This window comes from Bufo bufo, chromosome 3, assembly GCF_905171765.1.
Source record: "Bufo bufo chromosome 3, aBufBuf1.1, whole genome shotgun sequence".
NCBI lineage: Eukaryota > Metazoa > Chordata > Amphibia > Anura > Bufonidae > Bufo > Bufo bufo.
This window is the reverse complement of record NC_053391.1, coordinates 592,256,565-592,269,501: the sequence shown is the minus strand read 5'-3', so window position 1 is coordinate 592,269,501 and position 12,937 is coordinate 592,256,565. Positions and strand designations below refer to the sequence as shown.

The window sequence follows — 12,937 nt, the reverse complement described above, 5'->3', positions numbered from 1 at the left end:
CAAGGTAAGATGGTTGCACATGTCGGCACATATCTAGAAGCCACTCCAACAGCATACTGTATATTTCTACTACATGGCAAAACAGTATACAGTTAATATACAGGATGCAACATAAATCGTAGGCCATCTGCAACCACTAACTAAAAGTCAAACAGTGTTTTTTATCACTACCATAGTGCGGACCTACCACCTGACACCACCTCATACAGAGTATGTTGGGTCAGGGTTCATACCATACATATGGTCCTGGCTCCCACAGTTCTTGGCACAGCCTACTTCTTCTCCAGAGCCCTGATGTTTCCCAATGGGCCTCATCAGCTCCAAAGCAAGAGTGGATATTGGTTCAGTTGGGAGCAAGCTCTTCTCTTCCCCAACTCAAATAGCAAACCAGGCCCCTGTTCAAGGTATTGTAGAAACCTCTAATACAGCTTTGCTGCTCAGATTCATCTCATTTTTAGTGGCATAATCCTGACACTCTGGCAACTACACTGCCATGACAATGGTCAGGTTGAGTCCCTAAAGGGTCTGGTCTAGTTCTATGCTAATATTTGCCCTAACAATAATGTTTTCTGTTTCAGGGTTTGGTCACCACACTTCATGAAGGAGATGACTTTGGACAACTGGCTCTTGTCAACGATGCCCCAAGAGCTGCAACCATAGTATTGAGAGAGGACAACTGTCACTTCTTGAGAGTTGACAAACATGACTTCAACCGGATTCTCAAGGTCAGTAAATCTCAATTTGTAATAGATACTCATCGTATGTCCTTTATTCCTCTTCAAAAGTGCAATATGTACTAAGTATAGTTGTAAGTTCATGGTCTTGTCTGTAGGATGTAGAAGCCAACACAGTGCGACTAAAGGAACATGGTAAAGTGGTATTAGTGCTGGAAAAAACTTCTCAGCTATCTGGGAATAACTTACCAACTTCAGTGCCTGGAAATTATAAGTGAGTACCTAACATGCTTATCTCAGATAATGAGGATATGGAGATTAGTTATGATTTGAGCTACTATTAAATTTATTATGCATACTTTAAGGTACACTGTTATGTCTGGAACAGCTGATAAAATCCTGGAGCATTTGCTGGAGACAATGAGGTTGGATTCATCTCTCAATAACACAGAAGGTAATTAAATTTCTCCTTTCCAAACCTTCCAACCCTCTTTAATACCTCTAAGTCTGCTTTGGTTTCAGAACACTGATTCACCACAATGGCTCTGCTATTTCTTTAGCAGGCAGAGAGAAAGATAGGCCGTCTAGCACAGTGTGCCACATGACCGCCCATTTTCCTATTAGAAATATTGTTACTACCAGTAGTCACAATGCAGTTACAGCACCCCAGAATAGGGTTATTGTAAAAAGTTGATTGTTATCATGTTTTATTGCTAAAGTGAAAAGTTTTACCGTGTTTGTGTACTTATTAGCGCTGTATGGATGGGTCAGGGCTAGCCCCATTTAGGTTGGCAGGATATGGGCCTGGGTCCACTTCTGGCTAAAGGGAGTTCCAGTTTAGCTGTGCTACAGAAGAGACTTATGTTGTGTGAGCTTCAGATAACCATTATTTCTGGGACTACAACTACTCAAGCAAACTATTCTACTACCAAAAGTGCACCAGAGAGAGAAAGGAATTTAGAAGGTCCAGAATCTGCAAGGCCATGCATTGGAGTCAGACAGCAAGGTATTGTGCATGTTCATGGCAAAGAGAGATTTTGTTGCAGTGAGAAGGTACATTGCTAGCGTGACCTTCCACACTTTGAGACAGTTTGACGAGCTGTGTCTTAAATCTGTACCCCTCAGTCGGAAACCCATACCAAAAACCATTGCATGCCTAAAGTTCTGCAGAGAGACAGATACATTACTGTTGGGGAAGAAAATTGCATGTTTTCAGTTTGGAATTGTGCCTTGTTGGATGTACTCCTACTATCCTGCACATCAGTAATGAGAGATTTATTTATTACCACTGGCCTGGTCACTGACTCCATTGCACATGCGCCCACACTCCTGCCTTGCACCCTGCCAAAATCATTAATACCACTGGCACCCCAACTAACACCAGGCAGGAGCTCCAATGCCAGGGTGTGTCCTGAGACGGGAACGGGTGCGCCCTCCTATTACTGCACTGCTCTAGGAAGCGTCGGTGTGAGAATTACCATGTGTTCCTTCTGCACATATATCATTGTGAGAGCCACTACCACTCCCACCCTCCGCATGCTCCTCCTGGGCTTGCTGAAAAGTGATGTTGCATCCCTCTGTATTCTTAGTATACATTACAATGCATATAAATAAATACATAATCCTAACTTCATCCCCATATAGATCCATTTTGTAGGATACTGATTAATTGCCAGAAAAACTGATATTGTGGTAGTGGTTAAAGGGAGTCTGTCACCTGGAAATTCACTGTTATACCAGCACAATGTCTTGTAGGGCTAGCTCTGCTGAATGTAGTGATACCTTTCACTTAGTTTACTTCATTGCTCATGGCTCATTTGCTTCATTGCTTCCTTCTGGACAAAAAGTACTTTTAATCAATATGTAAATGAGCAGTTAAGTGCACAGAAGGCAGGCCCAAGCCACTCTGTGCAGCCTTGCTCCTCCTGCTTCCTCTGCCTGGTTTAACAGTGACTTTCCTGATGACAGGCTCCCTTTAAAACAATTATTCACATAGCCCTCAAACAAATGAGCAGCTTTTATAATAATGTAATATCTTGACTTTCGTGTCATTTTTTTCTCTTTTTCCCCCCCGCAGATTCATTTGCTGGTGAGTTCCTTCTGACACACAGCCTATTCATGCCAACAAATCAACTGTGCCAAGCGTTGCTCCATCAGTATCCTTAAATTATCTGGTTATCTCTTGGGGATTTAAACTTGTTAAAATACACTAATGCATCTCATAATAAAACGTTTGAGCTAAAATATTCCTTTTACACCTTAGATTATTAGAGAAGGAAAAGGGTAAAATATTATATTCTTTTTTTTAATCTTTATTCTTTAATAAAAAATTTCCAACATGATTATAACAATACAAAATACAATCAAATATGTCAATTAATCAAGGGAAAAAAAAGCTTATAATCAATATTATAATAATTAGTTCCTTTATATCATACTTCTATTCCAATAGATATATATTCATGATTTATCATCTTAATAAAACAAAAACTAAACAACATTAAAAAAAAATAGAAAAAAAAAAGAAAATAAAGAATATAGATGACAATACTACATATATAACATAAACACACACATAAAAAAAAAAAACACCCCATCTCAACTCGGCTCACTATTCTTTTAACAGTCTTAGTTCCTTCTTATAATAAGGGCTAACCTCTGTTATATTAAAAAACTCCAGGTTTAGTCTACTATTCCCTTTTCTCAATACCACAGCATCAAGGGTCCACAGATGTCATTATTGGAGAACCAATTTGCCTAAAATATCGCTCAAATGGCTTCCAATCTTTAGTAAACCTCTCAGATTTTAGAGAGTGGTTAGCCATCAGTTTTTCCATACCATAAGTATATCGTAATGGTGGAATCAAATCCTCAATCGACACATAAAAACCCTGTTTCCAGGATTTAGCTATAAGTGTTCCTGTAATATTCATCACATGGGCGATTAAACAGCGCCTAGGGGCGGAAAGAATATCCATCCCCAAAAATAACAAAGCTAACGCAGGATCTGGATCTATTTGGGACTCTAGTAATTTTGAAGCAAAGAAAAAGGTCCTCTGCCATGCTTGTTTTGTGAAAGGACAGCTCCACCACATATGAAAGAAAGATTGTACCTCGCTGACCACATCCCCTCCAGCACAGATCCGGCACTATCTTACTTGCCAGCTCCCACATTGCCACTCCTTTTCCAATTCTTTTTGGGCAAAGTATAGCTTTCTTCCAGTCAGAAATATCAAATGTCTGCCCAAGATCCCTCTCCCAACGCCCAAAATGTGGAAGCTTCATAAACACTGGTGTGGAGGTAAAATATAATATTCTGTGCATCATTTTTAATATATTATACATTTTTATTTTAGATGGCAAAATATTGAAATGTATCTATATGCTGTAACCATAAGGTGCACTTTATATACAATAATCAATAGATCTCTGTGAATACAATGTTAAGATCAATAGAAAATAAATGTGTTATATAGAAGCAGTTTACAATAGAAGGTGGTCTACAAATATACATTGTACTGTGAAATAGAAGTTACTTGGCTCCATGGGCGTAGCTATAGGGGGTGCAGAGGTAGCAGTCACTACCGGGCCCAGGAGCCTGAGGGGGCCCAAAGACCCTTGTGCCACATAAGAAGACACACAACGCACTGAGGGAAGGGGGGCCCAAGCTGAACTCTTGCACCAGGGCCCATGAGCCGTTAGCTACGCCCCTGGCTGGCTCCAATGCTAAATCTGTAACAAGGTCCCCTACATACCATTTATATGGGTTTCTTTTTACAGTAGATATCTTAAAATGACTTTGGGCACCATCAAGCACAGGGGCCAAAGTATAACTGCTGCCTCTGCATCACCTATAGCTATGCTTATCATAAATGTTCTGTGTGGTTCATATGAACCGTGAAGACTAAAATTCAGAGAAGGTAAATTAAAGGGTTTCTGTCACCCCACAAAACTCATTTTTTTTTTTTTGGATAGTTAGATTCCTTATAGGGCGATATAGGGGAATATAATAGTCTTATTTACTTTCATGCGGCCGATTCTTTATAAAACGAAGTTTTATAATATGTAAATGAGGGCTCTACCAGCAAGTAGGGCGTCTACTTGCTGTTAGCCGCAGCAGAAATCCGCCCCCTCGCCGTGTTGATTGACAGGGCCAGCCGTGATCTCCTCCTCCGGCCGGCCCTGTCAGTAATTCAAAAATCGCGCGCCTCTGGTCATTTGGCGCAGGCGCTCTGAGATGAGGAGGCTCGTCTCCTCAGTGCGCCTGCGCCAATGACGTCTTCTCTTTCGGTGATGTCATCGGCGCAGGCGCACTGAGGAGACGAGCCTCCTCATCTCAGAGCGCCTGCGCCGAATGACCAGAGGCGCACGATTTTTGAATTACTGACAGGGCCGGTCGGAGGAGGAGATCATGGCTGGCCCTGTCAATCAACACGGCGAGGGGGCGGATTGCTGCTGCGGCTACCAGCAAGTAGACGCCCTACTTGCTGGTAGAGCCCTCATTTACATATTATAAAACTTCGTTTTATAAAGAATCGGCCGCATGAAAGTAAGTAAGACTATTATATTCTCCTATATCGCCCTATAAGGAATCTAACTATCCCAAAAAAAAAATATGAGTTTTGTGGGGTGACAGAAACCCTTTAAGTGATCAGGAGCTACACATTTCAGAGGACATTTATTTCTCTCGCATGGACCCTTAACAGAAGCTCAGATTCAATGTGGAGCCATCTGAAATGAATGAGCCTGAGAAGATCACATATTCTCTCCACAAGAAGCAGAATATAGTGCGACTTGTCAGTCTCTGGGTAGAGCTCTATGGCCGGCTGCTGGAGGCAGAACCAAGTGCAAAAAGTTTTCTGGAGGTAAGGACTCATGAGATGAAAAGGGTCAGTTCTGTAGGTGGCCCTTTAACCTATTTTGCGTCCCTTCTTAAGTTTGGAACGATAAAAGGAGAATTTGTGGCAGTAAATTTTTATAATTTTACTCCAACAGGGGCACAAAGTATGGTGGTTACAATAGGGCACATAGCATATTGGGTACAGTCTCTCTTAGAGGCACACAACATACTGGTTGCAGTCTCTGTTAGAAACCACACAGGATATTGGTTTAAGTCTCTCTTATAGGGCACACAGCTCACACATACACTATCCACCATGTGGATTAAGCATTTACTCAACTATATCAGAATATTTACCTTTTTTTTTTAATTCTCAGAAAATCTCAGAATACATCAGCAGGGATCCTCGTTTGCTTCCATGTGTGAAGGAAAATTTTCAGGATCGAAGGAAGACTAGAACGTAAGTAGCTTTCAAAGGTAGTTTCCCACAATACAGATTTATGCCTTGTCACAGGATAAGGGTTAGGCCTCCTGCACACGACCGCATTTGCGGATCCGGAATACACAGGCACCATTCCGCGTGCATTCCACATTACGGATGCGGACCCATTCGCTTCAACGGATGTGGAATGGTGCGGAATGGAAGGACGGAACGGAACCCTACGGAGGCACTACTGATTGCTTCCGCGGGGTTTCGTCCCATACTTCCGTTCCGCAAAAAGATAGAACATGTCCTATCTTTTTGCGAAATGGCCGGATCGCGGAACCATTAAAGTGAATGGGTCCGTGATCCGCTGCGGCTGCCCCACGGTCGGTGTTCGTGCATTGCGGCCCACAGCACGTTCGTGTGCAGGAGGCCTTAACTATATGTTAAGTGTGGGTCCGATCTCTGGGATCCCAACTGATCATGAGAATGGGGGCCCCGTTCCTCCGAACCAATGGAGTGGCAGATTGAGCATGCATTCTCGATGGGACTGCCAGAAACAGCTGAGCACTGTACTGGGAAGCCACCTCCAGTCCCATGGAGAGGTATTGATCCTAGGTTTTCATGAAAACCTTTTTTTTTACATTACAGACTGGACAATTGTGGTGGAAACATCTCACCTCAAATTAAGGTATGGTGATTGCAGTAATGTTTTAGGGGTATGCTGCTGGGTTTCCATAATACTTGATTACTATAGGCACTACATAAAATCAGCACAGACGTGAACATCTTGGTTGGCAGCATGGATATAAGACTATTCCGAATACTTACAATCTTTATTTTATTTTACTAGATTTCCAACTATGGGAGCCTTCTGTCCATTCAAGATGAAGATCAGCTTGTTAATCCATACACTATCCAGGCCGACGATAAAGGTACAATAGTCAACTCCTCTATTACCCCATATACTGTATAAATGCATCTGTAACACCCCTTTGGGCAGCCCTCGGTAGGTGGGGTGTATAATGGTTCTCACTTCACTATGGCGCAGTGCCTCCACCAAAATCTTGCTTAGAGTTCTATAGGATAGTAGGAGGGTCTTCCTCCTCTGCCAGCGGCCAACTTGGGAAACCCCTGCCCAGGTCAGTACACACTCACCCCAGGAAGGAGTTAACTGATCAAAAGATTTATTTGGGAAAGGGTGAACAATGGGGAAGAACATAAAGATAATGCAATAAAAGGAACAAAGCACAGATTGCAATTCTATCAAAGGCCTTGTTCACACATCAGTTATTTGATCAGTTATTTCCATCAGTTATTGTGAGCCAAAACCAGGTGCGGTCCAAAAACACAGAACAGGTGCAGATCTTTTCATTATACCTTATCTCTGTGTAGCCTCCACTACTGGTTTTGTCTCACAAAAAGTGATGGAAATAACTGATCAAATAACTGACGTGTGAACAAGGCCTAAGGTAAACCCCTGGTGAAGAGTGCAGGCTATCTATAACGGTAAACAGTGATGGTAGTCACACACCCTCTCTTTTAGAAGATAAAGCCAGTAAACACTTCCTTGTTATCTACTCCTAGAACTCAGCATGCTATTAACTACTGTGTAGCAATTAGCCCAGTCCAAACATTGGGGCCGGGTTGCAGAAAACATTGATGCTCTATTGTTGGTGCACTTACGATTGTCCTGCCTGAGAACCAGCTAGGGGCTGCAGCATTTAGAAGCTTGGATGGCAGTGGAGTCTGGGGCAGGATCCTATTGGGATGCAGGCTTGGCTGTAGGGGTAATGCAGCAGCTGAGCTCTCTCCTCTCACACAGGAGCTGTCTGGGCTGTGCTGTAGTGTGCATGCAGCAGCTGAGCTCTCTCCTCTCACACAGGAATCACATTAGCTGTCTGGGCTGTGCTGTAGTGTGCATGCAGCAGCTGAGCTCTCTCCTCTCACACAGGAATTACATTAGCTGTCTGGGCTGTGCTGTAGTGTGCATGCAACAGCTGAGCTCTCTCCTCTCACACAGGAGCTGTCTGGGCTGTGTTGTAGTGTGCATGCAGCAGCTGAGCTCTCTCCTCTCACACAGGAATCACATTAGCTGTCTGGGCTGTGTTGTAGGGTTAATGCAGCAGCTGAGCTCTCTCCTCTCACACAGGAATCACATTAGCTGTCTGGGCTGTGCTGTAGTGTGCATGCAGCAGCTGAGCTCTCTCCTCTCACACAGGAATCACATTAGCTGTCTGGGCTGTGCTGTAGGGTTAATGCAGCAGCTGAGCTCTCTCCTCTCACACAGGAGCTGTCTGGGCTGTGCTGAAGTGTGCATGCAGCAGCTGAGCTCTCTCCTCTCACACAGGAGTCACAGGAGCTGTCTGAGCTGTGCTGTAGGGTTAATGCAGCAGCTGAGCTCTCTCCTCTCACACAGGAATCACATTAGCTGTCTGGGCTGTGCTGTAGTGTGCATGCAGCAGCTGAGCTCTCTCCTCTCACAGGAGCTGTCTGAGCTGTGCTGTAGGGTTAATGCAGCAGCTGAGCTCTCTCCTCTCACACAGGAATCACATTAGCTGTCTGGGCTGTGCTGTAGGGTTAATGCAGCAGCTGAGCTCTCTCCTCTCACACAGGAGCTGTCTGGGCTGTGTTGTAGTGTGCATGCAGCAGCTGAGCTCTCTCCTCTCACACAGGAATCACATGAGCTGTCTGGGCTGTGTTGTAGGGTTAATGCAGCAGCTGAGCTCTCTCCTCTCACACAGGAATCACATTAGCTGTCTGGGCTGTGCTGTAGTGTGCATGCAGCAGCTGAGCTCTCTCCTCTCACACAGGAATCACATTAGCTGTCTGGGCTGTGCTGTAGGGTTAATGCAGCAGCTGAGCTCTCTCCTCTCACACAGGAGCTGTCTGGGCTGTGCTGAAGTGTGCATGCAGCAGCTGAGCTCTCTCCTCTCACACAGGAGTCACAGGAGCTGTCTGAGCTGTGCTGTAGGGTTAATGCAGCAGCTGAGCTCTCTCCTCTCACACAGGAATCACATTAGCTGTCTGGGCTGTGCTGTAGTGTGCATGCAGCAGCTGAGCTCTCTCCTCACACAGGAGCTGTCTGAGCTGTGCTGTAGGGTTAATGCAGCAGCTGAGCTCTCTCCTCTCACACAGGAATCACATTAGCTGTCTGGGCTGTGCTGTAGGGTTAATGCAGCAGCTGAGCTCTCTCCTCTCACACAGGAGCTGTCTGGGCTGTGTTGTAGTGTGCATGCAGCAGCTGAGCTCTCTCCTCTCACACAGGAATCACATTAGCTGTCTGGGCTGTGTTGTAGGGTTAATGCAGCAGCTGAGCTCTCTCCTCTCACACAGGAATCACATTAGCTGTCTGGGCTGTGCTGTAGTGTGCATGCAGCAGCTTAGCTCTCTCCTCTCACACAGGAATCACATTAGCTGTCTGGGCTGTGCTGTAGTGTGCATGCAGTAGCTGAGCTCTCACACAGGAGCTGTCTGAGCTGTGCTGTAGTGTGCATGCAGCAGCTGAGCTCTCTCCTCTCACACAGGAGCTGTCTGGGCTGTGCTGTAGTGTGCATGCAGCAGCTGAGCTCTCTCCTCTCACACTGGAATCACATTAGCTGTCTGGGCTGTGCTATAGTTTGCATGCAGCAGCTGAGCTCTCTCCTCTCACACAGGAATCACATTAGCTGTCTGGGCTGTGCTGTAGGGTTAATGCAGCAGCTGAGCTCTCTCCTCTCACACAGGAGCTGTCTGAGCTGTGCTGTAGTGTGCATGCAGCAGCTTAGCTCTCTCCTCTCACACAGGAGCTGTCTGGGCTGTGCTGAAGTGTGCATGCAGCAGCTGAGCTCTCTCCTCTCACACAGGAGTCACAGGAGCTGTCTGAGCTGTGCTGTAGGGTTAATGCAGCAGCTGAGCTCTCTCCTCTCACACAGGAATCACATTAGCTGTCTGGGCTGTGCTTTAGTGTGCATGCAGCAGCTGAGCTCTCTCCTCACACAGGAGCTGTCTGAGCTGTGCTGTAGGGTTAATGCAGCAGCTGAGCTCTCTCCTCTCACACAGGAATCACATTAGCTGTCTGGGCTGTGCTGTAGGGTTAATGCAGCAGCTGAGCTCTCTCCTCTCACACAGGAATCACATTAGCTGTCTGGGCTGTTCTGTAGTGTGCATGCAGCAGCTGAGCTCTCTCCTCTCACACAGGAGCTGTCTGGGCTGTGCTGTAGTGTGCATGCAGCAGCTGAGCTCTCTCCTCTCACACAGGAGCTGTCTGGGCTGTGCTGTAGGGTTAATGCAGCAGCTGAGCTCTCTCCACTCACACAGGAATCAAAGGAGCTGTCAGGACTGTTCCGGTCTGTCTTCACAGAAGCAGGGCATACTTCTGTATGTGGAGATCTCTCACTCTCTCCATCTCCTGGCCATGCTTCTGTCTCTAAGATGTGGCTGCTGTTCTTCTTCCTTTCTTAGCCTTTTCTCTTGGTCCCTCTGCTATTGGCAGCAGGGAGGAGCAAGTGTTCATGGGATTTGTTGTCCCCTTCACCTCAGAAGAATCAGCACTAATGCCCGCTGCTGTGAGTCCCTGCTTGTAATTGACAATCACAGCATAATCTAGACCCACTGCTTTCTCTGCAGCTTGGTTCCATTCAAGTTCTTCCTCAAACAACTGATCAGTGTGGGTGGCGGGAGTCGGACCCCCACCGATTTCATATTGATGACCTTTCCTGAGGATAGGCTATCAATATGAGTATCTCGGGGAATCTCTTTAATTAGATAAAAAAATATTTTCTTTATTCCAGAAACAGTGCCACACTTCTGCATGGGTTGTGTCTGCAGACATTACAGATTTTGATTTAGCTAGACTGACCAAACATAGCCCATAGACATGAAAGCAGTCTCTTTTTCTAACCCTTGACACCCCCTTCAAGATGGAATAATACTGTTTAGAACTTGTCCACACGTAACGGATTTGCTTTTCCATTCAAATTGGCTGATAAAATATGGGCAGTGGATCACAATCCCAGCAAAATGAATGAGATGTGTAGAACTCTCATCCTCACTCTGCATGCATTTTCCATGCGGAAATCCACCTGAAGCTCAGCATGCAGACATTTCTGTCTGGGAATTGTTGCAGATCTTCCCCACTGACTTTTATCTGTATTCAGCATCATGTCAGTTTAGATGATAAAGCTGCAGTGAAAAATCTTCACATTGAAGCTGCACACACATCCACACCAAAATCTGCATGATTTGGTGAAAATTTTGTGCTGCAAATTTCCTTTGAACAATTGCGGATATGAAAATCTGCAGTAAATTCGCTGTGTGGACGCACCCTTCACATAAAAGCCATTTCTAGATTCAGATCTTAAATGTATGATTTCATCTTCCAGTGCCTTATGACATATATCTACCAAACCATTCTTGCGTTACCGGTATGTTTGCGGTAAATGCCACCGTTCAAGAAGTGATATCCTCGCTTGGCGAAAAGAACGGCTTCCACCGAGACTTAGTGTTAATTAAGGTGAACTCTTCTGGAGGTAAGTGGAAACCTTTTTGTAATACATTTCATACATTCTAAAGGGGTTGCGCCACCATTACATGTTATTGTAATATAATTCAGCATGAAAAAATAGTTACTTTTGTTACCAAAATGTTCTAGTTGTGAGATATTTTCTGTAGCTCATTATGATGGTGCCCCCTGGTGTTTAATCTGTATAGGAATGTGCATGTCCACCTACTGAGGTGGTCAGTTGTATACAGTGCCTTGCAAATATATTCACCCCCTTTACTTTTTTTGTATTTTGGTGCCTTACAACCTGGAATTAACATGGATTGTTTGAGGATTTGCATAATTTAATTTATAGAACATGCCCACAACGATGAAGATGTTTTTTTTTATTTTATTTTATTGTGAAGCAAACAACAAATAGGACAAAATAACAGAAAAAGTTAATGTGCATAACTATTCACCCCCTAAAGTCAATACTTTGTAGAGCCACCTTTTGCGGCAATCACAGCTCCAAGTCGCTTTGGATAAGTCTCTATGAGCTTGCCACATCTTACCACTGGGATTTTTGCCCATTCCTCCTTGCAAAACTGCTCCAGCTCCTTCAAGTTGGATGGTTTGCGCTTGTAAACAGCAATCTTTCAGTCTGACCACAGATTTTTTATTGGATTGAGATCTGGGCTTTGACTAGGCCATTCCAACACATTTACATGTTTCCCCTTAAACCAGTCAAGTGTTGCTGTAGCAGTGTGTTTGGGGTAATTGTGAACCTCCATCCTAGCCTCAGATCACGCACAGAGTGGTACAGGTTTTGCTCAAGATGGATGATATTTAGCACCATCCATCTTTCCCTCAACTCTGACCAGTTTCCCAGTCCCGGCTGCTGAAAAACATCCCCACAGCATGATGCTGCCACCACCATGTCTCACTGTGGGGATGGTGTTCTTTGGGTGATGTGATGTGTTGGGTTTGTGCCAGACATAGCATTTACTTTGATGTCCGAAAAGTTCAATTTTAGTCTCATCAGACCAGAGCACCTTCCTCCATACATATTCGGGGTCTCCCACATGCCTTTTCGCAAACTCACAACGTGCCTTTTTGTTTTTTGCTGAAAGTAATGGCTTTCTTCTGGCCACTCTGCCATAAAGCCCAACTCTATGGAGCGTACGGCTTATTGTCGTCCTATGTACAGATACTCCAGTATCTGCTGTGGAACTCTGCAGCTCCTCCAGGGTTACCTTAGGTCTCTGTGCTGCCTCTCCGATTAATGCCCTCCTTGCCTGGTCCGTGAGTTTTGGTGGGCGGCCGTCTCTTGGCAGGTTTTCTGTTGTGCCATGTTGTTTCCATTTGGTTATGATAGATTTGATGGTGCTCCTGGGGATCATAAAAGATTTGGATATTTTTTTATAACCTAACCCTGACTTGTACTTCTCAACAACATTGTCCCTTACTTGTTTGGAGAGTTCCTTGGTCTTCATGGCAGTGTTTGGTTAGTGATGCCTCTTGCTTAGGTGTTGCAG

The 12,937-nt window shown here is 44.7% G+C and overlaps 1 pseudogene; it reads left to right on the top strand.

Moving 5' to 3' along the window:
• LOC120996136 overlaps window positions 1–12,937 on the top strand; it is a 102,911-nt pseudogene that overhangs the window by 65,689 nt on the left and 24,285 nt on the right.